Below are 25,468 nucleotides of genomic sequence, written 5' to 3'. Positions count from 1 at the left end.
AACTCTTGTCGTCCAACTGCAAAACACTGGGACACAATAAGTTTCCGCGTCCCCTTTGCACTGATCGTACTACGAAACGCTCCCCAAACTTGGCAATCACACAAGCAGATGACTTTTCCGACTTTACACGACGCTCACGCAACGCTCACGCTAGTGACAGCCTTATTTATAGTTCGACGTCGCGCCAAAGCGAATGAGCACATTTCGCCTACGGCTTAGGCCGCTCTTCTAGTGTGGCTGCTCTGTGTCTGCAGGCAGCGAGGGGCTGCAAGCTTCCTGTGTTCGCACCTATATCACCTGTGCTTCCTTGTCAGAGACAGACTATCGCAAAACATACAACTCACTCCATGAATTGATTGCTACGGCATCTGTTATCAGCCGTCACAACCAGCAACACCAGTAACAGCCGACTGTACGCAAAGAATGGGAACGTGCAGTGGGATTTACGTGAAATCGGCGCAATTGTGGATGCTAATCGTTCGCTTGTATCTGCCTACACACCTCTGCCGGTTGGGAATTATTCCACTTGCATGGCAAGGTGCGCATGTAGGTGTGTTAAAAATTCTGGAGGCGCTGGGTATCGATCCCAGTACCTCTCGCACGCTAAGCGAGCGCTCTACCATCTGAGCTACGCCCACCCCCCCGATAACTAGTAGTGCTACATACAGTCATATCAACGTCACAGACACTTGCACTCCCATTATTCCGCAGGCAAACACTACTCTCTATGTATCAGTGAGGGTGTCTTTCAGGTTTCGTGCATTCTGTATCGAATCGTAGTTGGCCACAATGAAAGTGGCACGCATAACGTCGAAAATAGAGTTCAGACACCGCTCTGAGTAAGACGAACGTGTTGTCCACCTCTAGACTTCAATGACGTTAAGCCGTGATACCTAAGACAGATCTGCACTCGATGACACCACGATAACAGCCGGTCCCCACACTTACACCTTGCTCTCCTTATGACAGTATACATCATATCAGTCTGTGACGCTGGTTTTGCAACTTCTTGCGTGCGTTTATGTTCGCCGCGACCAAAACTTACCATGCACTGACCACAAAACATGGAGGAGCCGGGGCTTGAACCCTAGACCGTTCACACGCTAAGCGAACGATCTGCCACCTGAGCTACAGCTAGACACACGACCAAGCCTGTCTATTCTCCATTCTTTGCGACTCTGATGTGCACGGACACGATGGTTGGTTGGTTTGTAGCGGCGAAGGTACCAGAATACAAAGGCGCGGACACGTTCATATACACAAGAGTTCCAAGTAGTTTCGATGCTCTGGTATTACGAATGCAAATTCCGTCTGTTTTGAACGTCTTAAATTGAAAGGGCGGTCACAAATTGGTCCATTTCACTCCTTGTCCCCAATCACACAGCACCTGAGGTAACAAGCACATCTCGAGCCCCATTGTGCTCTCCATTGTTCATGCCAACTCAGTGCCTCGCTCTTTGCTACTGTGTAAAACGCTTGTCGTCCAACTGCAAAACACTGGGACACAACAAGTTTCCGCGTCCCCTTTGCACTGATCGTACTACGAAACGCACCCCAAACTTGGCAATCACCCATGCAGATGACTTTTCCGACTTTACACAACGCTCACGCTAGTGACAGCCTTATTTATAGTTCGACGTCACGCCAAAGCGAATGAGCACATTTCGCCTACGGCTTAGGCCGCTCTTCTAGTGTGGCTGCTCTGTGTCTGCAGGCAGCGAGGGGCTGCAAGCTTCCTGTGTTCGCACCTATATCACCTGTGCTTCCTTGTCAGAGACAGACTATCGCAAAACATACAACTCACTCCATGAATTGATTGCTACGGCATCTGTTATCAGCAGTCACAACCAGCAACACCAGTAACAGCCGACTGCACGCAAAGAATGGGTACGTGCAGTGGGATTTACGTGAAATCGGCGCAATTGTGGATGCTAATCGTTCGCTTGTATCTGCCTACACACCTCTGCCGGTTGGGAATTATTCCACTTGTATCGCAAGGTGCGCATGTAGGTGTGTTAAAAATTCTGGAGGCGCTGGGTATCGATCCCAGTACCTCTCGCACGCTAAGCGAGCGCTCTACCATCTGAGCTACGCCCACCCCCCCGATAACTAGTAGTGCTACATACAGTCATATCAACGTTACAGACCCTTGCACTCCCATTATTCCGCAGACAAACACTACTCTCTATGTATCAGTGAGGGTGTCTTTCAGGTTTCGTGCATTCTGTATCGAATCGTAGTTGGCCACAATGAAAGTGGCACGCATAACGTCGAAAATAGAGTTCAGACACCGCTCTGAGTAAGACGAACGTGTTGTCCACCTCTAGACTTCAATGACGTTAAGCCGTGATACCTAAGACAGATCTGCACTCGATGACACCACGATAACAGCCGGTCCACACACTTACATCTTGCTCTCCTTATGACAGTATACATCATATCAGTCTGTGACCCTGGTTTTGAAACTTCTTGCGTGCGTTTATGTTCGCCGCGACCAACACTTACCATGCACTGCCACAAAACATGGAGGAGCCGGGGCTTGAACCCGAGACCGTTCACACGCTAAGCGAACGATCTGCCAACTGAGCTACAGCTACACACACGACCAAGCCTGGCTATTCTCCATTCTTTGCGACTCTGATGTGCACGGACACGATGGTTGGTTGGTTTGTAGCGGCGAAGGTACCAGAATACAAAGGCGCGGACACGTTCATATACACAAGAGTTCCAAGTAGTTTCGATGCTCTGGTATTACGAATGCAAATTCCGTCTGTTTTGAACGTCTTAAATTGAAAGGGCGGTCACAAATTGGTCCATTTCACTCCTTGTCGACAATCACACAGCACCTGAGGTAACAAGCACATCTCGAGCCCCATTGTGCTCTCCATTGTTCATGCCAGCTCAGTGCCTCGCTCTTTGCTACTGCGTAAAACTCTTGTCGTCCAACTGCAAAACACTGGGACACAATAAGTTTCCGCGTCCCCTTTGCACTGATCGTACTACGAAACGCTCCCCAAACTTGGCAATCACACAAGCAGATGACTTTTCCGACTTTACACGACGCTCACGCAACGCTCACGCTAGTGACAGCCTTATTTATAGTTCGACGTCGCGCCAAAGCGAATGAGCACATTTCGCCTACGGCTTAGGCCGCTCTTCTAGTGTGGCTGCTCTGTGTCTGCAGGCAGCGAGGGGCTGCAAGCTTCCTGTGTTCGCACCTATATCACCTGTGCTTCCTTGTCAGAGACAGACTATCGCAAAACATACAACTCACTCCATGAATTGATTGCTACGGCATCTGTTATCAGCAGTCACAACCAGCAACACCAGTAACAGCCGACTGCACGCAAAGAATGGGTACGTGCAGTGGGATTTACGTGAAATCGGCGCAATTGTGGATGCTAATCGTTCGCTTGTATCTGCCTACACACCTCTGCCGGTTGGGAATTATTCCACTTGCATGGCAAGGTGCGCATGTAGGTGTGTTAAAAATTCTGGAGGCGCTGGGTATCGATCCCAGTACCTCTCGCACGCTAAGGGAGCGCTCTACCATCTGAGCTACGCCCACCCCCCCCGATAACTAGTAGTGCTACATACAGTCATATCAACGTCACAGACCCTTGCACTCCCATTATTCCGCAGACAAACACTACTCTCTATGTATCAGTGAGGGTGTCTTTCAGGTTTCGTGCATTCTGTATCGAATCGTAGTTGGCCACAATGAAAGTGGCACGCATAACGTCGAAAATAGAGTTCAGGCACCGCTCTGAGTAAGACGAACGTGTTGTCCACCTCTAGACTTCAATGACGTTAAGCCGTGATACCTAAGACAGATCTGCACTCGATGACACCACGATAACAGCCGGTCCCCACACTTACACCTTGCTCTCCTTGTGACAGTATACATCATATCAGTCTGTGACGCTGGTTTTGCAACTTCTTGCGTGCGTTTATGTTCGCCGCGACCAACACTTACCATGCACTGACCACAAAACATGGAGGAGCCGGGGCTTGAACCCTAGACCGTTCACACGCTAAGCGAACGATCTGCCACCTGAGCTACAGCTACACACACGACCAAGCCTGGCTATTCTCCATTCTTTGCGACTCTGATGTGCACGGACACGATGGTTGGTTGGTTTGTAGCGGCGAAGGTACCAGAATACAAAGGCGCGGACACGTTCATATACACAAGAGTTCCAAGTAGTTTCGATGCTCTGGTATTACGAATGCCAATTCCGTCTGTTTTGAACGTCTTAAATTGAAAGGGCGGTCACAAATTGGTCCATTTCACTCCTTGTCCACAATCACACAGCACCTGAGGTAACAAGCACATCTCGAGCCCTATTGTGCTCTCCATTGTTCATGCCAACTCAGTGCCTCGCTCTTTGCTACTGTGTAAAACTCTTGTCGTCCAACTGCAAAACACTGGGACACAACAAGTTTCCGCGTCCCCTTTGCACTGATCGTACTACGAAACGCTCCCCAAACTTGGCAATCACCCATGCAGATGACTTTTCCGACTTTACACGACGCTCACGCTAGTGACAGCCTTATTTATAGTTCGACGTCGCGCCAAAGCGAATGAGCACATTTCGCCTACGGCTTAGGCCGCTCTTCTAGTGTGGCTGCTCTGTGTCTGCAGGCAGCGAGGGGCTGCAAGCTTCCTGTGTTCGCACCTATATCACCTGTGCTTCCTTGTCAGAGACAGACTATCGCAAAACATACAACTCACTCCATGAATTGATTGCTACGGCATCTGTTATCAGCAGTCACAACCAGCAAAGAATGGGAACGTGCAGTGGGATTTACGTGAAATCGGCGCAATTGTGGATGCTAATCGTTCGCTTGTATCTGCCTACACACCTCTGCCGGTTGGGAATTATTCCACTTGCATGGCAAGGTGCGCATGTAGGTGTGTTAAAAATTCTGGAGGCGCTGGGTATCGATCCCAGTACCTCTCGCACGCTAAGCGAGCGCTCTACCATCTGAGCTACGCCCACCCCCCCCGATAACTAGTAGTGCTACATACAGTCATATCAACGTCACAGACCCTTGCACTCCCATTATTCCGCAGACAAACACTACTCTCTATGTATCAGTGAGGGTGTCTTTCAGGTTTCGTGCATTCTGTATCGAATCGTAGTTGGCCACAATGAAAGTGGCACGCATAACGTCGAAAATAGAGTTCAGACACCGCTCTGAGTAAGACGAACGTGTTGTCCACCTCTAGACTTCAATGACGTTAAGCCGTGATACCTAAGACAGATCTGCACTCGATGACACCACGATAACAGCCGGTCCACACACTTACATCTTGCTCTCCTTATGACAGTATACATCATATCAGTCTGTGACCCTGGTTTTGAAACTTCTTGCGTGCGTTTATGTTCGCCGCGACCAACACTTACCATGCACTGCCACAAAACATGGAGGAGCCGGGGCTTGAACCCGAGACCGTTCACACGCTAAGCGAACGATCTGCCAACTGAGCTACAGCTACACACACGACCAAGCCTGGCTATTCTCCATTCTTTGCGACTCTGATGTGCACGGACACGATGGTTGGTTGGTTTGTAGCGGCGAAGGTACCAGAATACAAAGGCGCGGACACGTTCATATACACAAGAGTTCCAAGTAGTTTCGATGCTCTGGTATTACGAATGCAAATTCCGTCTGTTTTGAACGTCTTAAATTGAAAGGGCGGTCACAAATTGGTCCATTTCACTCCTTGTCGACAATCACACAGCACCTGAGGTAACAAGCACATCTCGAGCCCCATTGTGCTCTCCATTGTTCATGCCAGCTCAGTGCCTCGCTCTTTGCTACTGCGTAAAACTCTTGTCGTCCAACTGCAAAACACTGGGACACAATAAGTTTCCGCGTCCCCTTTGCACTGATCGTACTACGAAACGCTCCCCAAACTTGGCAATCACACAAGCAGATGACTTTTCCGACTTTACACGACGCTCACGCAACGCTCACGCTAGTGACAGCCTTATTTATAGTTCGACGTCGCGCCAAAGCGAATGAGCACATTTCGCCTACGGCTTAGGCCGCTCTTCTAGTGTGGCTGCTCTGTGTCTGCAGGCAGCGAGGGGCTGCAAGCTTCCTGTGTTCGCACCTATATCACCTGTGCTTCCTTGTCAGAGACAGACTATCGCAAAACATACAACTCACTCCATGAATTGATTGCTACGGCATCTGTTATCAGCAGTCACAACCAGCAACACCAGTAACAGCCGACTGCACGCAAAGAATGGGAACGTGCAGTGGGATTTACGTGAAATCGGCGCAATTGTGGATGCTAATCGTTCGCTTGTATCTGCCTACACACCTCTGCCGGTTGGGAATTATTCCACTTGCATGGCAAGGTGCGCATGTAGGTGTGTTAAAAATTCTGGAGGCGCTGGGTATCGATCCCAGTACCTCTCGCACGCTAAGGGAGCGCTCTACCATCTGAGCTACGCCCACCCCCCCCGATAACTAGTAGTGCTACATACAGTCATATCAACGTCACAGACCCTTGCACTCCCATTATTCCGCAGACAAACACTACTCTCTATGTATCAGTGAGGGTGTCTTTCAGGTTTCGTGCATTCTGTATCGAATCGTAGTTGGCCACAATGAAAGTGGCACGCATAACGTCGAAAATAGAGTTCAGGCACCGCTCTGAGTAAGACGAACGTGTTGTCCACCTCTAGACTTCAATGACGTTAAGCCGTGATACCTAAGACAGATCTGCACTCGATGACACCACGATAACAGCCGGTCCCCACACTTACACCTTGCTCTCCTTGTGACAGTATACATCATATCAGTCTGTGACGCTGGTTTTGCAACTTCTTGCGTGCGTTTATGTTCGCCGCGACCAACACTTACCATGCACTGACCACAAAACATGGAGGAGCCGGGGCTTGAACCCTAGACCGTTCACACGCTAAGCGAACGATCTGCCACCTGAGCTACAGCTACACACACGACCAAGCCTGGCTATTCTCCATTCTTTGCGACTCTGATGTGCACGGACACGATGGTTGGTTGGTTTGTAGCGGCGAAGGTACCAGAATACAAAGGCGCGGACACGTTCATATACACAAGAGTTCCAAGTAGTTTCGATGCTCTGGTATTACGAATGCCAATTCCGTCTGTTTTGAACGTCTTAAATTGAAAGGGCGGTCACAAATTGGTCCATTTCACTCCTTGTCCACAATCACACAGCACCTGAGGTAACAAGCACATCTCGAGCCCTATTGTGCTCTCCATTGTTCATGCCAACTCAGTGCCTCGCTCTTTGCTACTGTGTAAAACTCTTGTCGTCCAACTGCAAAACACTGGGACACAACAAGTTTCCGCGTCCCCTTTGCACTGATCGTACTACGAAACGCTCCCCAAACTTGGCAATCACCCATGCAGATGACTTTTCCGACTTTACACGACGCTCACGCTAGTGACAGCCTTATTTATAGTTCGACGTCGCGCCAAAGCGAATGAGCACATTTCGCCTACGGCTTAGGCCGCTCTTCTAGTGTGGCTGCTCTGTGTCTGCAGGCAGCGAGGGGCTGCAAGCTTCCTGTGTTCGCACCTATATCACCTGTGCTTCCTTGTCAGAGACAGACTATCGCAAAACATACAACTCACTCCATGAATTGATTGCTACGGCATCTGTTATCAGCAGTCACAACCAGCAAAGAATGGGAACGTGCAGTGGGATTTACGTGAAATCGGCGCAATTGTGGATGCTAATCGTTCGCTTGTATCTGCCTACACACCTCTGCCGGTTGGGAATTATTCCACTTGCATGGCAAGGTGCGCATGTAGGTGTGTTAAAAATTCTGGAGGCGCTGGGTATCGATCCCAGTACCTCTCGCACGCTAAGCGAGCGCTCTACCATCTGAGCTACGCCCACCCCCCCGATAACTAGTAGTGCTACATACAGTCATATCAACGTCACAGACACTTGCACTCCCATTATTCCGCAGACAAACACTACTCTCTATGTATCAGTGAGGGTGTCTTTCAGGTTTCGTGCATTCTGTATCGAATCGTAGTTGGCCACAATGAAAGTGGCACGCATAACGTCGAAAATAGAGTTCAGACACCGCTCTGAGTAAGACGAACGTGTTGTCCACCTCTAGACTTCAATGACGTTAAGCCGTGATACCTAAGACAGATCTGCACTCGATGACACCACGATAACAGCCGGTCCCCACACTTACACCTTGCTCTCCTTATGACAGTATACATCATATCAGTCTGTGACGCTGGTTTTGCAACTTCTTGCGTGCGTTTATGTTCGCCGCGACCAAAACTTACCATGCACTGACCACAAAACATGGAGGAGCCGGGGCTTGAACCCTAGACCGTTCACACGCTAAGCGAACGATCTGCCACCTGAGCTACAGCTAGACACACGACCAAGCCTGTCTATTCTCCATTCTTTGCGACTCTGATGTGCACGGACACGATGGTTGGTTGGTTTGTAGCGGCGAAGGTACCAGAATACAAAGGCGCGGACACGTTCATATACACAAGAGTTCCAAGTAGTTTCGATGCTCTGGTATTACGAATGCAAATTCCGTCTGTTTTGAACGTCTTAAATTGAAAGGGCGGTCACAAATTGGTCCATTTCACTCCTTGTCCCCAATCACACAGCACCTGAGGTAACAAGCACATCTCGAGCCCCATTGTGCTCTCCATTGTTCATGCCAACTCAGTGCCTCGCTCTTTGCTACTGTGTAAAACTCTTGTCGTCCAACTGCAAAACACTGGGACACAACAAGTTTCCGCGTCCCCTTTGCACTGATCGTACTACGAAACGCACCCCAAACTTGGCAATCACCCATGCAGATGACTTTTCCGACTTTACACAACGCTCACGCTAGTGACAGCCTTATTTATAGTTCGACGTCACGCCAAAGCGAATGAGCACATTTCGCCTACGGCTTAGGCCGCTCTTCTAGTGTGGCTGCTCTGTGTCTGCAGGCAGCGAGGGGCTGCAAGCTTCCTGTGTTCGCACCTATATCACCTGTGCTTCCTTGTCAGAGACAGACTATCGCAAAACATACAACTCACTCCATGAATTGATTGCTACGGCATCTGTTATCAGCAGTCACAACCAGCAACACCAGTAACAGCCGACTGCACGCAAAGAATGGGTACGTGCAGTGGGATTTACGTGAAATCGGCGCAATTGTGGATGCTAATCGTTCGCTTGTATCTGCCTACACACCTCTGCCGGTTGGGAATTATTCCACTTGTATCGCAAGGTGCGCATGTAGGTGTGTTAAAAATTCTGGAGGCGCTGGGTATCGATCCCAGTACCTCTCGCACGCTAAGCGAGCGCTCTACCATCTGAGCTACGCCCACCCCCCCGATAACTAGTAGTGCTACATACAGTCATATCAACGTCACAGACCCTTGCACTCCCATTATTCCGCAGACAAACACTACTCTCTATGTATCAGTGAGGGTGTCTTTCAGGTTTCGTGCATTCTGTATCGAATCGTAGTTGGCCACAATGAAAGTGGCACGCATAACGTCGAAAATAGAGTTCAGGCACCGCTCTGAGTAAGACGAACGTGTTGTCCACCTCTAGACTTCAATGACGTTAAGCCGTGATACCTAAGACAGATCTGCACTCGATGACACCACGATAACAGCCGGTCCCCACACTTACACCTTGCTCTCCTTGTGACAGTATACATCATATCAGTCTGTGACGCTGGTTTTGCAACTTCTTGCGTGCGTTTATGTTCGCCGCGACCAACACTTACCATGCACTGACCACAAAACATGGAGGAGCCGGGGCTTGAACCCTAGACCGTTCACACGCTAAGCGAACGATCTGCCACCTGAGCTACAGCTACACACACGACCAAGCCTGGCTATTCTCCATTCTTTGCGACTCTGATGTGCACGGACACGATGGTTGGTTGGTTTGTAGCGGCGAAGGTACCAGAATACAAAGGCGCGGACACGTTCATATACACAAGAGTTCCAAGTAGTTTCGATGCTCTGGTATTACGAATGCCAATTCCGTCTGTTTTGAACGTCTTAAATTGAAAGGGCGGTCACAAATTGGTCCATTTCACTCCTTGTCCACAATCACACAGCACCTGAGGTAACAAGCACATCTCGAGCCCTATTGTGCTCTCCATTGTTCATGCCAACTCAGTGCCTCGCTCTTTGCTACTGTGTAAAACTCTTGTCGTCCAACTGCAAAACACTGGGACACAACAAGTTTCCGCGTCCCCTTTGCACTGATCGTACTACGAAACGCTCCCCAAACTTGGCAATCACCCATGCAGATGACTTTTCCGACTTTACACGACGCTCACGCTAGTGACAGCCTTATTTATAGTTCGACGTCGCGCCAAAGCGAATGAGCACATTTCGCCTACGGCTTAGGCCGCTCTTCTAGTGTGGCTGCTCTGTGTCTGCAGGCAGCGAGGGGCTGCAAGCTTCCTGTGTTCGCACCTATATCACCTGTGCTTCCTTGTCAGAGACAGACTATCGCAAAACATACAACTCACTCCATGAATTGATTGCTACGGCATCTGTTATCAGCAGTCACAACCAGCAAAGAATGGGAACGTGCAGTGGGATTTACGTGAAATCGGCGCAATTGTGGATGCTAATCGTTCGCTTGTATCTGCCTACACACCTCTGCCGGTTGGGAATTATTCCACTTGCATGGCAAGGTGCGCATGTAGGTGTGTTAAAAATTCTGGAGGCGCTGGGTATCGATCCCAGTACCTCTCGCACGCTAAGCGAGCGCTCTACCATCTGAGCTACGCCCACCCCCCCGATAACTAGTAGTGCTACATACAGTCATATCAACGTCACAGACACTTGCACTCCCATTATTCCGCAGACAAACACTACTCTCTATGTATCAGTGAGGGTGTCTTTCAGGTTTCGTGCATTCTGTATCGAATCGTAGTTGGCCACAATGAAAGTGGCACGCATAACGTCGAAAATAGAGTTCAGACACCGCTCTGAGTAAGACGAACGTGTTGTCCACCTCTAGACTTCAATGACGTTAAGCCGTGATACCTAAGACAGATCTGCACTCGATGACACCACGATAACAGCCGGTCCCCACACTTACACCTTGCTCTCCTTATGACAGTATACATCATATCAGTCTGTGACGCTGGTTTTGCAACTTCTTGCGTGCGTTTATGTTCGCCGCGACCAAAACTTACCATGCACTGACCACAAAACATGGAGGAGCCGGGGCTTGAACCCTAGACCGTTCACACGCTAAGCGAACGATCTGCCACCTGAGCTACAGCTAGACACACGACCAAGCCTGTCTATTCTCCATTCTTTGCGACTCTGATGTGCACGGACACGATGGTTGGTTGGTTTGTAGCGGCGAAGGTACCAGAATACAAAGGCGCGGACACGTTCATATACACAAGAGTTCCAAGTAGTTTCGATGCTCTGGTATTACGAATGCAAATTCCGTCTGTTTTGAACGTCTTAAATTGAAAGGGCGGTCACAAATTGGTCCATTTCACTCCTTGTCCCCAATCACACAGCACCTGAGGTAACAAGCACATCTCGAGCCCCATTGTGCTCTCCATTGTTCATGCCAACTCAGTGCCTCGCTCTTTGCTACTGTGTAAAACTCTTGTCGTCCAACTGCAAAACACTGGGACACAACAAGTTTCCGCGTCCCCTTTGCACTGATCGTACTACGAAACGCACCCCAAACTTGGCAATCACCCATGCAGATGACTTTTCCGACTTTACACAACGCTCACGCTAGTGACAGCCTTATTTATAGTTCGACGTCACGCCAAAGCGAATGAGCACATTTCGCCTACGGCTTAGGCCGCTCTTCTAGTGTGGCTGCTCTGTGTCTGCAGGCAGCGAGGGGCTGCAAGCTTCCTGTGTTCGCACCTATATCACCTGTGCTTCCTTGTCAGAGACAGACTATCGCAAAACATACAACTCACTCCATGAATTGATTGCTACGGCATCTGTTATCAGCAGTCACAACCAGCAACACCAGTAACAGCCGACTGCACGCAAAGAATGGGTACGTGCAGTGGGATTTACGTGAAATCGGCGCAATTGTGGATGCTAATCGTTCGCTTGTATCTGCCTACACACCTCTGCCGGTTGGGAATTATTCCACTTGTATCGCAAGGTGCGCATGTAGGTGTGTTAAAAATTCTGGAGGCGCTGGGTATCGATCCCAGTACCTCTCGCACGCTAAGCGAGCGCTCTACCATCTGAGCTACGCCCACCCCCCCGATAACTAGTAGTGCTACATACAGTCATATCAACGTCACAGACCCTTGCACTCCCATTATTCCGCAGACAAACACTACTCTCTATGTATCAGTGAGGGTGTCTTTCAGGTTTCGTGCATTCTGTATCGAATCGTAGTTGGCCACAATGAAAGTGGCACGCATAACGTCGAAAATAGAGTTCAGACACCGCTCTGAGTAAGACGAACGTGTTGTCCACCTCTAGACTTCAATGACGTTAAGCCGTGATACCTAAGACAGATCTGCACTCGATGACACCACGATAACAGCCGGTCCACACACTTACATCTTGCTCTCCTTATGACAGTATACATCATATCAGTCTGTGACCCTGGTTTTGAAACTTCTTGCGTGCGTTTATGTTCGCCGCGACCAACACTTACCATGCACTGCCACAAAACATGGAGGAGCCGGGGCTTGAACCCGAGACCGTTCACACGATAAGCGAACGATCTGCCAACTGAGCTACAGCTACACACACGACCAAGCCTGGCTATTCTCCATTCTTTGCGACTCTGATGTGCACGGACACGATGGTTGGTTGGTTTGTAGCGGCGAAGGTACCAGAATACAAAGGCGCGGACACGTTCATATACACAAGAGTTCCAAGTAGTTTCGATGCTCTGGTATTACGAATGCAAATTCCGTATGTTTTGAACGTCTTAAATTGAAAGGGCGGTCACAAATTGGTCCATTTCACTCCTTGTCGACAATCACACAGCACCTGAGGTAACAAGCACATCTCGAGCCCCATTGTGCTCTCCATTGTTCATGCCAGCTCAGTGCCTCGCTCTTTGCTACTGCGTAAAACTCTTGTCGTCCAACTGCAAAACACTGGGACACAATAAGTTTCCGCGTCCCCTTTGCACTGATCGTACTACGAAACGCTCCCCAAACTTGGCAATCACACAAGCAGATGACTTTTCCGACTTTACACGACGCTCACGCAACGCTCACGCTAGTGACAGCCTTATTTATAGTTCGACGTCGCGCCAAAGCGAATGAGCACATTTCGCCTACGGCTTAGGCCGCTCTTCTAGTGTGGCTGCTCTGTGTCTGCAGGCAGCGAGGGGCTGGAAGCTTCCTGTGTTCGCACCTATATCACCTGTGCTTCCTTGTCAGAGACAGACTATCGCAAAACATACAACTCACTCCATGAGTTGATTGCTACGGCATCTGTTATCAGCAGTCACAACCAGCAACACCAGTAACAGCCGACTGCACGCAAAGAATGGGAACGTGCAGTGGGATTTACGTGAAATCGGCGCAATTGTGGATGCTAATCGTTCGCTTGTATCTGCCTACACACCTCTGCCGGTTGGGAATTATTCCACTTGCATGGCAAGGTGCGCATGTAGGTGTGTTAAAAATTCTGGAGGCGCTGGGTATCGATCCCAGTACCTCTCGCACGCTAAGGGAGCGCTCTACCATCTGAGCTACGCCCACCCCCCCCGATAACTAGTAGTGCTACATACAGTCATATCAACGTCACAGACCCTTGCACTCCCATTATTCCGCAGACAAACACTACTCTCTATGTATCAGTGAGGGTGTCTTTCAGGTTTCGTGCATTCTGTATCGAATCGTAGTTGGCCACAATGAAAGTGGCACGCATAACGTCGAAAATAGAGTTCAGGCACCGCTCTGAGTAAGACGAACGTGTTGTCCACCTCTAGACTTCAATGACGTTAAGCCGTGATACCTAAGACAGATCTGCACTCGATGACACCACGATAACAGCCGGTCCCCACACTTACACCTTGCTCTCCTTGTGACAGTATACATCATATCAGTCTGTGACGCTGGTTTTGCAACTTCTTGCGTGCGTTTATGTTCGCCGCGACCAACACTTACCATGCACTGACCACAAAACATGGAGGAGCCGGGGCTTGAACCCTAGACCGTTCACACGCTAAGCGAACGATCTGCCACCTGAGCTACAGCTACACACACGACCAAGCCTGGCTATTCTCCATTCTTTGCGACTCTGATGTGCACGGACACGATGGTTGGTTGGTTTGTAGCGGCGAAGGTACCAGAATACAAAGGCGCGGACACGTTCATATACACAAGAGTTCCAAGTAGTTTCGATGCTCTGGTATTACGAATGCAAATTCCGTCTGTTTTGAACGTCTTAAATTGAAAGGGCGGTCACAAATTGGTCCATTTCACTCCTTGTCCACAATCACACAGCACCTGAGGTAACAAGCACATCTCGAGCCCCATTGTGCTCTCCATTGTTCATGCCAACTCAGTGCCTCGCTCTTTGCTACTGTGTAAAACTCTTGTCGTCCAACTGCAAAACACTGGGACACAACAAGTTTCCGCGTCCCCTTTGCACTGATCGTACTACGAAACGCTCCCCAAACTTGGCAATCACCCATGCAGATGACTTTTCCGACTTTACACGACGCTCACGCTAGTGACAGCCTTATTTATAGTTCGACGTCACGCCAAAGCGAATGAGCACATTTCGCCTACGGCTTAGGCCGCTCTTCTAGTGTGGCTGCTCTGTGTCTGCAGGCAGCGAGAGGCTGCAAGCTTCCTGTGTTCGCACCTATATCACCTGTGCTTCCTTTTCAGAGACAGACTATCGCAAAACATACAACTCACTCCATGAATTGATTGCTACGGCATCTGTTATCAGCAGTCACAACCAGCAACACCAGTAACAGCCGACTGCACGCAAAGAATGGGAACGTGCAGTGGGATTTACGTGAAATCGGCGCAATTGTGGATGCTAATCGTTCGCTTGTATCTGCCTACACACCTCTGCCGGTTGGGAATTATTCCTCTTGCATGGCAAGGTTTGCATGTAGGTGTGTTAAAAATTCTGGAGGCGCTGGGTATCGATCCCAGTACCTCTCGCACGCAAAGCGAGCGCTCTACCATCTGAGCTACGCCCACCCCCCCGATAACTAGTAGTGCTACATACAGTCATATCAACGTCACAGACCATTGCACTCCCATTATTCCGCAGACAAACACTACTCTCTATGTATCAGTGAGGGTGTCTTTCAGGTTTCGTGCATTCTGTATCGAATCGTAGTTGGCCACAATGAAAGTGGCACGCATAACGTCGAAAATAGAGTTCAGACACCGCTCTGAGTAAGACGAACGTGTTGTCCACCTCCAGACTTCAATGACGTTAAGCCGTGATACCTAAGACAGATCTGCACTCGATGACACCACGATAACAGCCGGTCCCCACACTTACACCTTGCTCTCCTTATGACAGTATACATCATATCAGTCTGTGACGCTGGTTTTGCAACTTCTTGCGTGCGTTTATGTTCGCCGCGACCAACACTTACCATGCACTGACCACAAAACATGGAGGAGCCGGGGCTTGAACCCTAGACCGCTCACACGCTAAGCGAACGATCTGCCACCTGAGCTACAGCTACACACACGACCAAGCCTGGCTATTCTCCATTCTTTGCGACTCTGATGTGCACGGACACGATGGTTGGTTGGTTTGTAGCGGCGAAGGTACCAGAATACAAAGGCGCGGACACGTTCATATACACAAGAGTTCCAAGTAGTTTCGATGCTCTGGTATTACGAATGCAAATTCCGTCTGTTTTGAACGTCTTAAATTGAAAGGGCGGTCACAAATTGGTCCATTTCACTCCTTGTCCACAATCACACAGCACCTGAGGTAACAAGCACATCTCGAGCCCCATTGTGCTCTCCATTGTTCATGCCAACTCAGTGCCTCGCTCTTTGCTACTGTGTAAAACTCTTGTCGTCCAACTGCAAAACACTGGGACACAACAAGTTTCCGCGTCCCCTTTGCACTGATCGTACTACGAAACGCTCCCCAGACTTGGCAATCACCCATGCAAATGACTTTTCCGACTTTACACGACGCTCACGCTAGTGACAGCCTTATTTATAGTTCGACGTCGCGCCAAAGCGAATGAGCACATTTCGCCTACGGCTTAGGCCGCTCTTCTAGTGTGGCTGCTCTGTGTCTGCAGGCAGCGAGGGGCTGCAAGCTTCCTGTGTTCGCACCTATATCACCTGTGCTTCCTTGTCAGAGACAGACTATCGCAAAACATACAACTCACTCCATGAATTGATTGCTACGGCATCTGTTATCAGCAGTCACAACCAGCAACACCAGTAGCAGCCGACTGCACGCAAAGAATGGGAACGTGCAGTGGGATTTACGTGAAATCGGCACAATTGTGGATGCTAATCGTTCGCTTGTATCTGCCTACACACCTCTGCCGGTTGGGAATTATTCCACTTGCATGGCAAGGTGCGCATGTAGGTGTGTTAAGAATTCTGGAGGCGCTGGGTATCGATCCTAGTACCTCTCGCACGCTAAGCGAGCGCTCTACCATCTGAGCTACGCCCACCCTCCCGATAACTAGAAGTGCTACATACAGTCATATCAACGTCACAGACCCTTGCACTCCCATTATTCCGCAGACAAACACTACTCTCTATGTATCAGTGAGGGAGTCTTTCAGGTTTCGTGCATTCTGTATCGAATCGTAGTTGGCCACAATGAAAGTGGCACGCATAACGTCGAAAATAGAGTTCAGACACCGCTCTGAGTAAGACGAACGTGTTGTCCACCTCCAGACTTCAATGACGTTAAGCCGTGATACCTAAGACAGATCTGCACTCGATGACACCACGATAACAGCCGGTCCCCACACTTACACCTTGCTCTCCTTATGACGGTATACATCATATCAGTCTGTGACGCTGGTTTTGCAACTTCTTGCGTGCGTTTATGTTCGCCGCGACCAACACTTACCATGCACTGACCACAAAACACGGAGGAGCCGGGGCTTGAACCCTAGACCGTTCACACGCTAAGCGAACGATCTGCCACCTGAGCTACAGCTACACACACGACCAAGCCTGGCTATTCTCCATTCTTTGCGACTCTGATGTGCACGGACACGATGGTTGGTTGGTTTGTAGCGGCGAAGGTACCAGAATACAAAGGCGCGGACACGTTCATATACACAAGAGTTCCAAGTAGTTTCGATGCTCTGGTATTACGAATGCAAATTCCGTCTGTTTTGAACGTCTTAAATTGAAAGGGCGGTCACAAATTGGTCCATTTCACTCCTTGTCCACAATCACACAGCACCTGAGGTAGCAAGCACATCTCGAGCCCCATTGTGCTCTCCATTGTTCATGCCAACTCAGTGCCTCGCTCTTTGCTACTGTGTAAAACTCTTGTCGTCCAACTGCAAAACACTGGGACACAACAAGTTTCCGCATCCCCTTTGCACTGATCGTACTACGAAACGCTCCCCAAACTTGGCAATCACCCATGCAGATGACTTTTCCGACTTTACACGACGCTCACGCTAGTGACAGCCTTATTTATAGTTCGACGTCGCGCCAAAGCGAATGAGCACATTTCGCCTACGGCTTAGGCCGCTCTTCTAGTGTGGCTGCTCTGTGTCTGCAGGCAGCGAGGGGCTGCAAGCTTCCTGTGTTCGCACCTATATCACCTGTACTTCCTTGTCAGAGACAGACTATCGCAAAACATACAACTCACTCCATGAATTGATTGCTACGGCGTCTGTTATCAGCAGTCACAACCAGCAACACCAGTAGCAGCCGACTGCACGCAAAAAATGGGAACGTGCAGTGGGATTTACGTGAAATCGGCGCAATTGTGGATGCTAATCGTTCGCTTGTATCTGCCTACACACCTCTGCCGGTTGGGAATTATTCCACTTGCATGGCAAGGTGCGCATGTAGGTGTGTTAAAAATTCTGGAGGCGCTGGAACACGCGATCTAGTGTTCTCGCACGATAAGCGAGCGCTCTACCATCTGAGCTACGCCCACCCTCCCGATAACTAGTAGTGCTACATACAGTCATATCAACGTCACAGACCCTTGCACTCCCATTATTCCGCAGACAAATACTACTCTCTATGTATCAGTGAGGGTGTCTTTCAGGTTTCGTGCATTCTGTATCGAATCGTAGTTGGCCACAATGAAAGTGGCACGCATAACGTCGAAAATTGAGTTCAGACACCGCTCTGAGTAAGACGAACGTGTTGTCCACCTCTAGACTTCAATGACGTTAAGCCGTGATACCTAAGACAGATCTGCACTCGATGACACTACGATAACAGCCTGTCCCCTCACTTACACCTTGCTCTCCTTATGACAGTATACATCATATCAGTCTGTGACGCTGGTTTTGCAACTTCTTGCGTGCGTTTATGTTCGCCGCGACCAACACTTACCATGCACTGACCACAAAACATGGAGGAGCCGGGTCTTGTACCCGAGACCGTTCACACGCTAAGCGAACGATCTGCCACCTGAGCTACAGCTACACACACGACCAAGCCTGGCTATTCTCCATTCTTTGCGACTCTGATGTGCACGGACACGATGGTTGGTTGGTTTGTAGCGGCGAAGGTACCAGAATACAAAGGCGCGGACACGTTCATATACACAAGAGTTCCAAGTAGTTTCGATGCTCTGGTATTACGAATGCAAATTCCGTCTGTTTTGAACGTCTTAAATTGAAAGGGCGGTCACAAATTGGTCCATTTCACTCCTTGTCCACAATCACACAGCACCTGAGGTAACAAGCACATCTCGAGCCCCATTGTGCTCTCCATTGTTCATGCCAACTCAGTGCCTCGCTCTTTGCTACTGTGTAAAACTCTTGTCGTCCAACTGCAAAACACTGGGACACAACAAGTTTCCGCATCCCCTTTGCACTGATCGTACTACGAAACGCTCCCCAAACTTGGCAATCACCCATGCAGATGACTTTTCCGACTTTACACGACGCTCACGCTAGTGACAGCCTTATTTATAGTTCGACGTCGCGCCAAAGCGAATGAGCACATTTCGCCTACGGCTTAGGCCGCTCTTCTAGTGTGGCTGCTCTGTGTCTGCAGGCAGCGAGGGGCTGCAAGCTTCCTGTGTTCGCACCTATATCACCTGTACTTCCTTGTCAGAGACAGACTATCGCAAAACATACAACTCACTCCATGAATTGATTGCTACGGCGTCTGTTATCAGCAGTCACAACCAGCAACACCAGTAGCAGCCGACTGCACGCAAAGAATGGGAACGTGCAGTGGGATTTACGTGAAATCGGCGCAATTGTGGATGCTAATCGTTCGCTTGTATCTGCCTACACACCTCTGCCGGTTGGGAATTATTCCACTTGCATGGCAAGGTGCGCATGTAGGTGTGTTAAAAATTCTGGAGGCGCTGGGTATCGATCCCAGTACCTCTCGCACGATAAGCGAGCGCTCTACCATCTGAGCTACGCCCACCCCCCCGATAACTAGTAGTGCTACATACAGTCATATCAACGTCACAGACCCTTGCACTCCCATTATTCCGCAGACAAATACTACTCTCTATGTATCAGTGAGGGTGTCTTTCAGGTTTCGTGCATTCTGTATCGAATCGTAGTTGGCCACAATGAAAGTGGCACGCATAACGTCGAAAATAGAGTTCAGACACCGCTCTGAGTAAGACGAACGTGTTGTCCACCTCTAGACTTCAATGACGTTAAGCCGTGATACCTAAGACAGATCTGCACTCGATGACACTACGATAACAGCCTGTCCCCTCACTTACACCTTGCTCTCCTTATGACAGTATACATCATATCAGTCTGTGACGCTGGTTTTGCAACTTCTTGCGTGCGTTTATGTTCGCCGCGACCAACACTTACCATGCACTGACCACAAAACATGGAGGAGCCGGGTCTTGTACCCGAGACCGTTCACACGCTAAGCGAACGATCTGCCACCTGAGCTACAGCTACACACACGACCAAGCCTGGCTATTCTCCATTCTTTGCGACTCTGATGTGCACGGACACGATGGTTGGTTGGTTTGTAGCGGCGAAGGTACCAGAATACAAAGGCGCGGACACGTTCATATACACAAGAGTTCCAAGTAGTTTCGATGCTCTGGTATTACGAATGCAAATTCCGTCTGTTTTGAACGTCTTAAATTGAAAGGGCGGTCACAAATTAGTCCATTTCACTCCTTGTCCACAATCACACAGCACCTGAGGTAACAAGCACATCTCGAGCCCCATTGTGCTCTCCATTGTTCATGCCAACTCAGTGCCTCGCTCTTTGCTACTGTGTAAAACTCTTGTAGTCCAACTGCAAAACACTGGGACACAACAAGTTTCCGCGTCCCCTTTGCACTGATCGTACTACGAATCGCTCCCCAAACTTGGCAATCACCCATGTAGATGACTTTTCCGACTTTACACGACGCTCACGCTAGTGACAGCCTTATTTATAGTTCGACGTCGCGCCAAAGCGAATGAGCACATTTCGCCTACGGCTTAGGCCGCTCTTCTAGTGTGGCTGCTCTGTGTCTGCAGGCAGCGAGGGGCTGCAAGCTTCCTGTGTTCGCACCTATATCACCTGTGCTTCCTTGTCAGAGACAGACTATCGCAAAACATACAACTCAATCCATGAATTGATTGCTACGGCATCTGTTATCAGCAGTCACAACCAGCAACACCAGTAGCAGCCGACTGCACGCAAAGAATAGGAACGTGCAGTGGGATTTACGTGAAATCGGCGCAATTGTGGATGCTAATCGTTCGCTTGTATCTGCCTACACACCTCTGCCGGTTGGGAATTATTCCACTTGCATGGCAAGGTGCGCATGTAGGTGTGTTAAAAATTCTGGAGGCGCTGGGTATCGATCCCAGTACCTCTCGCACGCTAAGCGAGCGCTCTACCATCTGAGCTACGCCCACCCTCCCGATAACTAGTAGTGCTACATACAGTCATATCAACGTCACAGACCCTTGCACTCCCATTATTCCGCAGACAAACACTACTCTCTATGTATCAGTGAGGGTGTCTTTCTGGTTTCGTGCATTCTGTATCGAATCGTAGTTGGCCACAATGAAAGTGGCACGCATAACGTCGAAAATAGAGTTCAGACACCGCTTTGAGTAAGACGAACGTGTTGTCCACCTCTAGACTTCAATGACGTTAAGCCGTGATACCTAAGACAGATCTGCACTCGATGACACCACGATAACAGCCGGTCCCCACACTTACACCTTGCTCTCCTTATGACAGTATACATCATATCAGTCTGTGACGCTGGTTTTGCAACTTCTTGCGTGCGTTTATGTTCGCCGCGACCAACACTTACCATGCACTGACCACAAATCATGGAGGAGCCGGGGCTTGAACCCTAGACCGTTCACACGCTAAGCTAACGATCTGCCACCTGAGCTACAGCTACACACACGACCAAGCCTGGCTATTCTCCATTCTTTGCGACTCTGATGTGCTCGGACACGATGGTTGGTTGGTTTGTAGCGGCGAAGGTACCAGAATACAAAGTCGCGGACACGTTCATATACACAAGAGTTCCAAGTAGTTTCGATGCTCTGGTATTACGAATGCAAATTCCGTCTGTTTTGAACGTCTTAAATTGAAAGGGCGGTCACAAATTGGTCCATTTCACTCCTTGTCCACAATCACACAGCACCTGAGGTAACAAGCACATCTCGAGCCCCATTGTGCTCTCCATTGTTCATGCCAACTCAGTGCCTCGCTCTTTGCTACTGTGTAAAACTCTTGTCGTCCAACTGCAAAACACTGGGAAACAACAAGTTTCCGCATCCCCTTTGCACTGATCGTACTACGAAACGCTCCCCAAACTTGGCAATCACCCATGCAGAAGACTTTTCCGACTTTACACGACGCTCACGCTAGTGACAGCCTTATTTATAGTTCGACGTCGCGCCAAAGCGAATGAGCACATTTCGCCTACGGCTTAGGCCGCTCTTCTAGTGTGGCTGCTCTGTGTCTGCAGGCAGCGAGGGGCTGCAAGCTTCCTGTGTTCGCACCTATATCACCTGTACTTCCTTGTCAGAGACAGACTATCGCAAAACATACAACTCACTCCATGAATTGATTGCTACGGCATCTGTTATCAGCAGTCACAACCAGCAACACCAGTAGCAGCCGACTGCACGCAAAGAATGGGAACGTGCAGTGGGATTTACGTGAAATCGGCGCAATTGTGGATGCTAATCGTTCGCTTGTATCTGCCTACACACCTCTGCCGGTTGGGAATTATTCCACTTGCATGGCAAGGTGCGCATGTAGGTGTGTTAAAAATTCTGGAGGCGCTGGGTATCGATCCCAGTACCTCTCGCACGCTAAGCGAGCGCTCTACCATCTGAGCTACGCCCACCCCCCTCCGATTACTAGTAGTGCTACATACAGTCATATCAACGTCACAGACCCTTGCACTCCCATTATTCCGCAGACAAATACTACTCTCTATGTATCAGTGAGGGTGTCTTTCAGGTTTCGTGCATTCTGTATCGAATCGTAGTTGGCCACAATGAAAGTGGCACGCATAACGTCGAAAATAGAGTTCAGACACCGCTCTGAGTAAGACGAACGTGTTGTCCACCTCTAGACTTCAATGACGTTAAGCCGTGATACCTAAGACAGATCTGCACTCGATGACACCACGATAACAGCCTGTCCCCACACTTACACCTTGCTCTCCTTATGACAGTATACATCATATCAGTCTGTGACGCTGGTTTTGCAACTTCTTGCGTGCGTTTATGTTCGCCGCGACCAACACTTACCATGCACTGACCACAAAACATGGAGGAGCCGGGGCTTGAACCCGAGACCGTTCACACGCTAAGCGAACGATCTGCCACCTGAGCTACAGCTACACACACGACCAAGCCTGGCTATTCTCCATTCTTTGCGACTCTGATGTGCACGGACACGATGGTTGGTTGGTTTGTAGCGGCGAAGGTATCAGAATACAAAGGCGCGGACACGTTCATATACACAAGAGTTCCAAGTAGTTTCGATGCTCTGGTATTACGAATGCAAATTCCGTCTGTTTTGAACGCCTTAAATTGAAAGGGCGGTCACAAATTGGTCCATTTCACTCCTTGTCCACAATCACACAGCACCTGAGGTAACAAGCACATCTCGAGCCCCATTGTGCTCTCCATTGTTCATGCCAACTCAGTGCCTCGCTCTTTGCTACTGTGTAAAACTCTTGTCGTCCAACTGCAAAACACTGGGACACAACAAGTTTCCGCGTCCCCTTTGCACTGATCGTACTACGAATCGCTCCCCAAACTTGGCAATCACCCATGCAGATGACTTTTCCGACTTTACACGACGCTCACGCAACGCTCACGCTAGTGACAGCCTTATTTGTAGTTCGACGTCGCGCCAAAGCGAATGACCACATTTCGCCTACGGCTTAGGCCGCTCTTCTAGTGTGGCTGCTCTGTGTCTGCAGGCAGCGAGGGGCTGCAAGCTTCCTGTGTTCGCACTTATATCACCTGTGCTTCCTTGTCAGAGACAGACTATCGCAAAACATACAACTCACTCCATGAATTGATTGCTACGGCATCTGTTATCAGCAGTCACAACCAGCAACACCAGTAGCAGCCGACTGCACGCAAAGAATTTGAACGTGCAGTGGGATTTACGTGAAATCGGCACAATTGTGGATGCTAATCGTTCGCTTGTATCTGCCTACACACCTCTGCCGGTTGGGAATTATTCCACTTGCATGGAAAGGTGCGCATGTACCTGTGTTAAAAATTCTGGAGGCGCTGGGTATCGATCCCAGTACCTCTCGCACGCTAAGCGAGCGCTCTACCATCTGAGCTACGCCCACCCCCCCCGATAACTAGTAGTGCTACATACAGTCATATCAACGTCACAGACCCTTGCACTCCCATTATTCCGCAGACAAACACTACTCTCTATGTATCAGTGAGGGTGTCTTTCAGGTTTCGTGCATTCTGTATCGAATCGTAGTTGGCCACAATGAAAGTGGCACGCATAACGTCGAAAATAGAGTTCAGACACCGCTCTGAGTAAGACGAACGTGTTGTCCACCTCTAGACTTCAATGACGTTAAGCCGTGATACCTAAGACAGATCTGCACTCGATGACACCACGATTACAGCCGGTCCCCACACTTACATCTTGCTCTCCTTATGACAGTATACATCATATCAGTCTGTGACGCTGGTTTTGCAACTTCTTGCGTGCGTTTATGTTCGCCGCGACCAACACTTACCATGCACTGACCACAAAACATTGAGGAGCCGGGGCTTGAACCCGAGACCATTCACACGCAAAGCGAACGATCTGCCACCTGAGCTACAGCTACACACACGACCAAGCCTGGCTATTCTCCATTCTTTGCGACTCTGATGTGCACGGACACGATGGTTGGTTGGTTTGTAGCGGCGAAGGTACCAGAATACAAAGGCGCGGACACGTTCATATACACAAGAGTTCCAAGTAGTTTCGATGCTCTGGTATTACGAATGCAAATTCCGTCTGTTTTGAACGTCTTAAATTGAAAGGGCGGTCACAAATTGGTCCATTTCACTCCTTGTCCACAATCACACAGCACTTGAGGTAACAAGCATATCTCGAGCCCCATTGTGCTCTCCACTGTTCATGCCAACTCAGTGCCTCGCTCTTTGCTACTGTGTAAAACTCTAGTCGTCCAACTGCAAAACACTGGGACACAACAAGTTTCCGCGTCCCCTTTGCACTGATCGTACTACGAAACGCTCCCCAAACTTGGCAATCACCCATGCAGATGACTTTTCCGACTTTACACGACGCTCACGCTAGTGACAGCCTTATTTATAGTTCGACGTCGCGCCAAAGCGAATGAGCACATATCGCCTACGGCTTAGGCCGCTCTTCTAGTGTGGCTGCTCTGTGTCTGCAGGCAGCGAGGGGCTGCAAGCTTCCTGTGTTCGCACCTATATCACCTGTGCTTCCTTGTCAGAGACAGACTATCGCAAAACATACAACTCACTCCATGAATTGATTGCTACGGCATCTGTTATCAGCAGTCACAACCAGCAACACCAGTAGCAGCCGACTGCACGCAAAGAATGGGAACGTGCAGTGGGATTTACGTGAAATCGGTGCAATTGTGGATGCTAATCGTTCTCTTGTATCTGCCTACACACCTCTGCCGGTTGGGAATTATTCCACTTGCATGGCAAGGTGCGCATGTAGGTGTGTTAAAAATTCTGGAGGCGCTGGGTATCGATCCCAGTACCTCTCGCACGCTAAGAGAGCGCTCTACCATCTGAGCTATGCCCACCCCCCCGATAGCTAGTAGTGCTACATACAGTCATATCAAC

The 25,468-nt window shown here is 49.5% G+C and overlaps 12 non-coding genes across 12 annotated transcripts; all 12 read right to left on the bottom strand.

Annotated features, from left to right (window-relative positions):
• Positions 1-565: 565 nt before the first annotated feature.
• Positions 566-639, bottom strand: Trnaa-agc (transfer RNA alanine (anticodon AGC)). Its single transcript has one exon. It is a non-coding gene; the product is annotated as a tRNA-Ala (tRNA).
• A 1,386-nt stretch (positions 640-2,025) lies between these two features.
• On the bottom strand, positions 2,026-2,099 carry Trnaa-agc (transfer RNA alanine (anticodon AGC)). The gene has a single exon. It is a non-coding gene; the product is annotated as a tRNA-Ala (tRNA).
• A 2,831-nt stretch (positions 2,100-4,930) lies between these two features.
• On the bottom strand, positions 4,931-5,004 carry Trnaa-agc (transfer RNA alanine (anticodon AGC)). The gene has a single exon. It is a non-coding gene; the product is annotated as a tRNA-Ala (tRNA).
• A 2,832-nt stretch (positions 5,005-7,836) lies between these two features.
• Trnaa-agc (transfer RNA alanine (anticodon AGC)) lies at positions 7,837-7,910 on the bottom strand. The gene has a single exon. It is a non-coding gene; the product is annotated as a tRNA-Ala (tRNA).
• Positions 7,911-9,296: 1,386 nt separating this feature from the next.
• Trnaa-agc (transfer RNA alanine (anticodon AGC)) lies at positions 9,297-9,370 on the bottom strand. Its single transcript has one exon. It is a non-coding gene; the product is annotated as a tRNA-Ala (tRNA).
• A 1,360-nt stretch (positions 9,371-10,730) lies between these two features.
• Trnaa-agc (transfer RNA alanine (anticodon AGC)) lies at positions 10,731-10,804 on the bottom strand. The gene has a single exon. It is a non-coding gene; the product is annotated as a tRNA-Ala (tRNA).
• Positions 10,805-12,190: 1,386 nt separating this feature from the next.
• Positions 12,191-12,264, bottom strand: Trnaa-agc (transfer RNA alanine (anticodon AGC)). The gene has a single exon. It is a non-coding gene; the product is annotated as a tRNA-Ala (tRNA).
• A 2,857-nt stretch (positions 12,265-15,121) lies between these two features.
• Positions 15,122-15,195, bottom strand: Trnaa-ugc (transfer RNA alanine (anticodon UGC)). Its single transcript has one exon. It is a non-coding gene; the product is annotated as a tRNA-Ala (tRNA).
• Positions 15,196-19,501: 4,306 nt separating this feature from the next.
• On the bottom strand, positions 19,502-19,575 carry Trnad-auc (transfer RNA aspartic acid (anticodon AUC)). The gene has a single exon. It is a non-coding gene; the product is annotated as a tRNA-Asp (tRNA).
• A 1,386-nt stretch (positions 19,576-20,961) lies between these two features.
• On the bottom strand, positions 20,962-21,035 carry Trnaa-agc (transfer RNA alanine (anticodon AGC)). Its single transcript has one exon. It is a non-coding gene; the product is annotated as a tRNA-Ala (tRNA).
• Positions 21,036-22,421: 1,386 nt separating this feature from the next.
• Trnaa-agc (transfer RNA alanine (anticodon AGC)) lies at positions 22,422-22,495 on the bottom strand. Its single transcript has one exon. It is a non-coding gene; the product is annotated as a tRNA-Ala (tRNA).
• A 1,399-nt stretch (positions 22,496-23,894) lies between these two features.
• On the bottom strand, positions 23,895-23,968 carry Trnaa-agc (transfer RNA alanine (anticodon AGC)). The gene has a single exon. It is a non-coding gene; the product is annotated as a tRNA-Ala (tRNA).
• Positions 23,969-25,468: the final 1,500 nt, after the last annotated feature.

Source organism: Schistocerca gregaria, chromosome 3 (assembly GCF_023897955.1).
Source record: "Schistocerca gregaria isolate iqSchGreg1 chromosome 3, iqSchGreg1.2, whole genome shotgun sequence".
NCBI lineage: Eukaryota > Metazoa > Arthropoda > Insecta > Orthoptera > Acrididae > Schistocerca > Schistocerca gregaria.
Note: the sequence above shows the minus strand (reverse complement) of the source record. Positions and strands in the feature narration are given on the sequence as shown.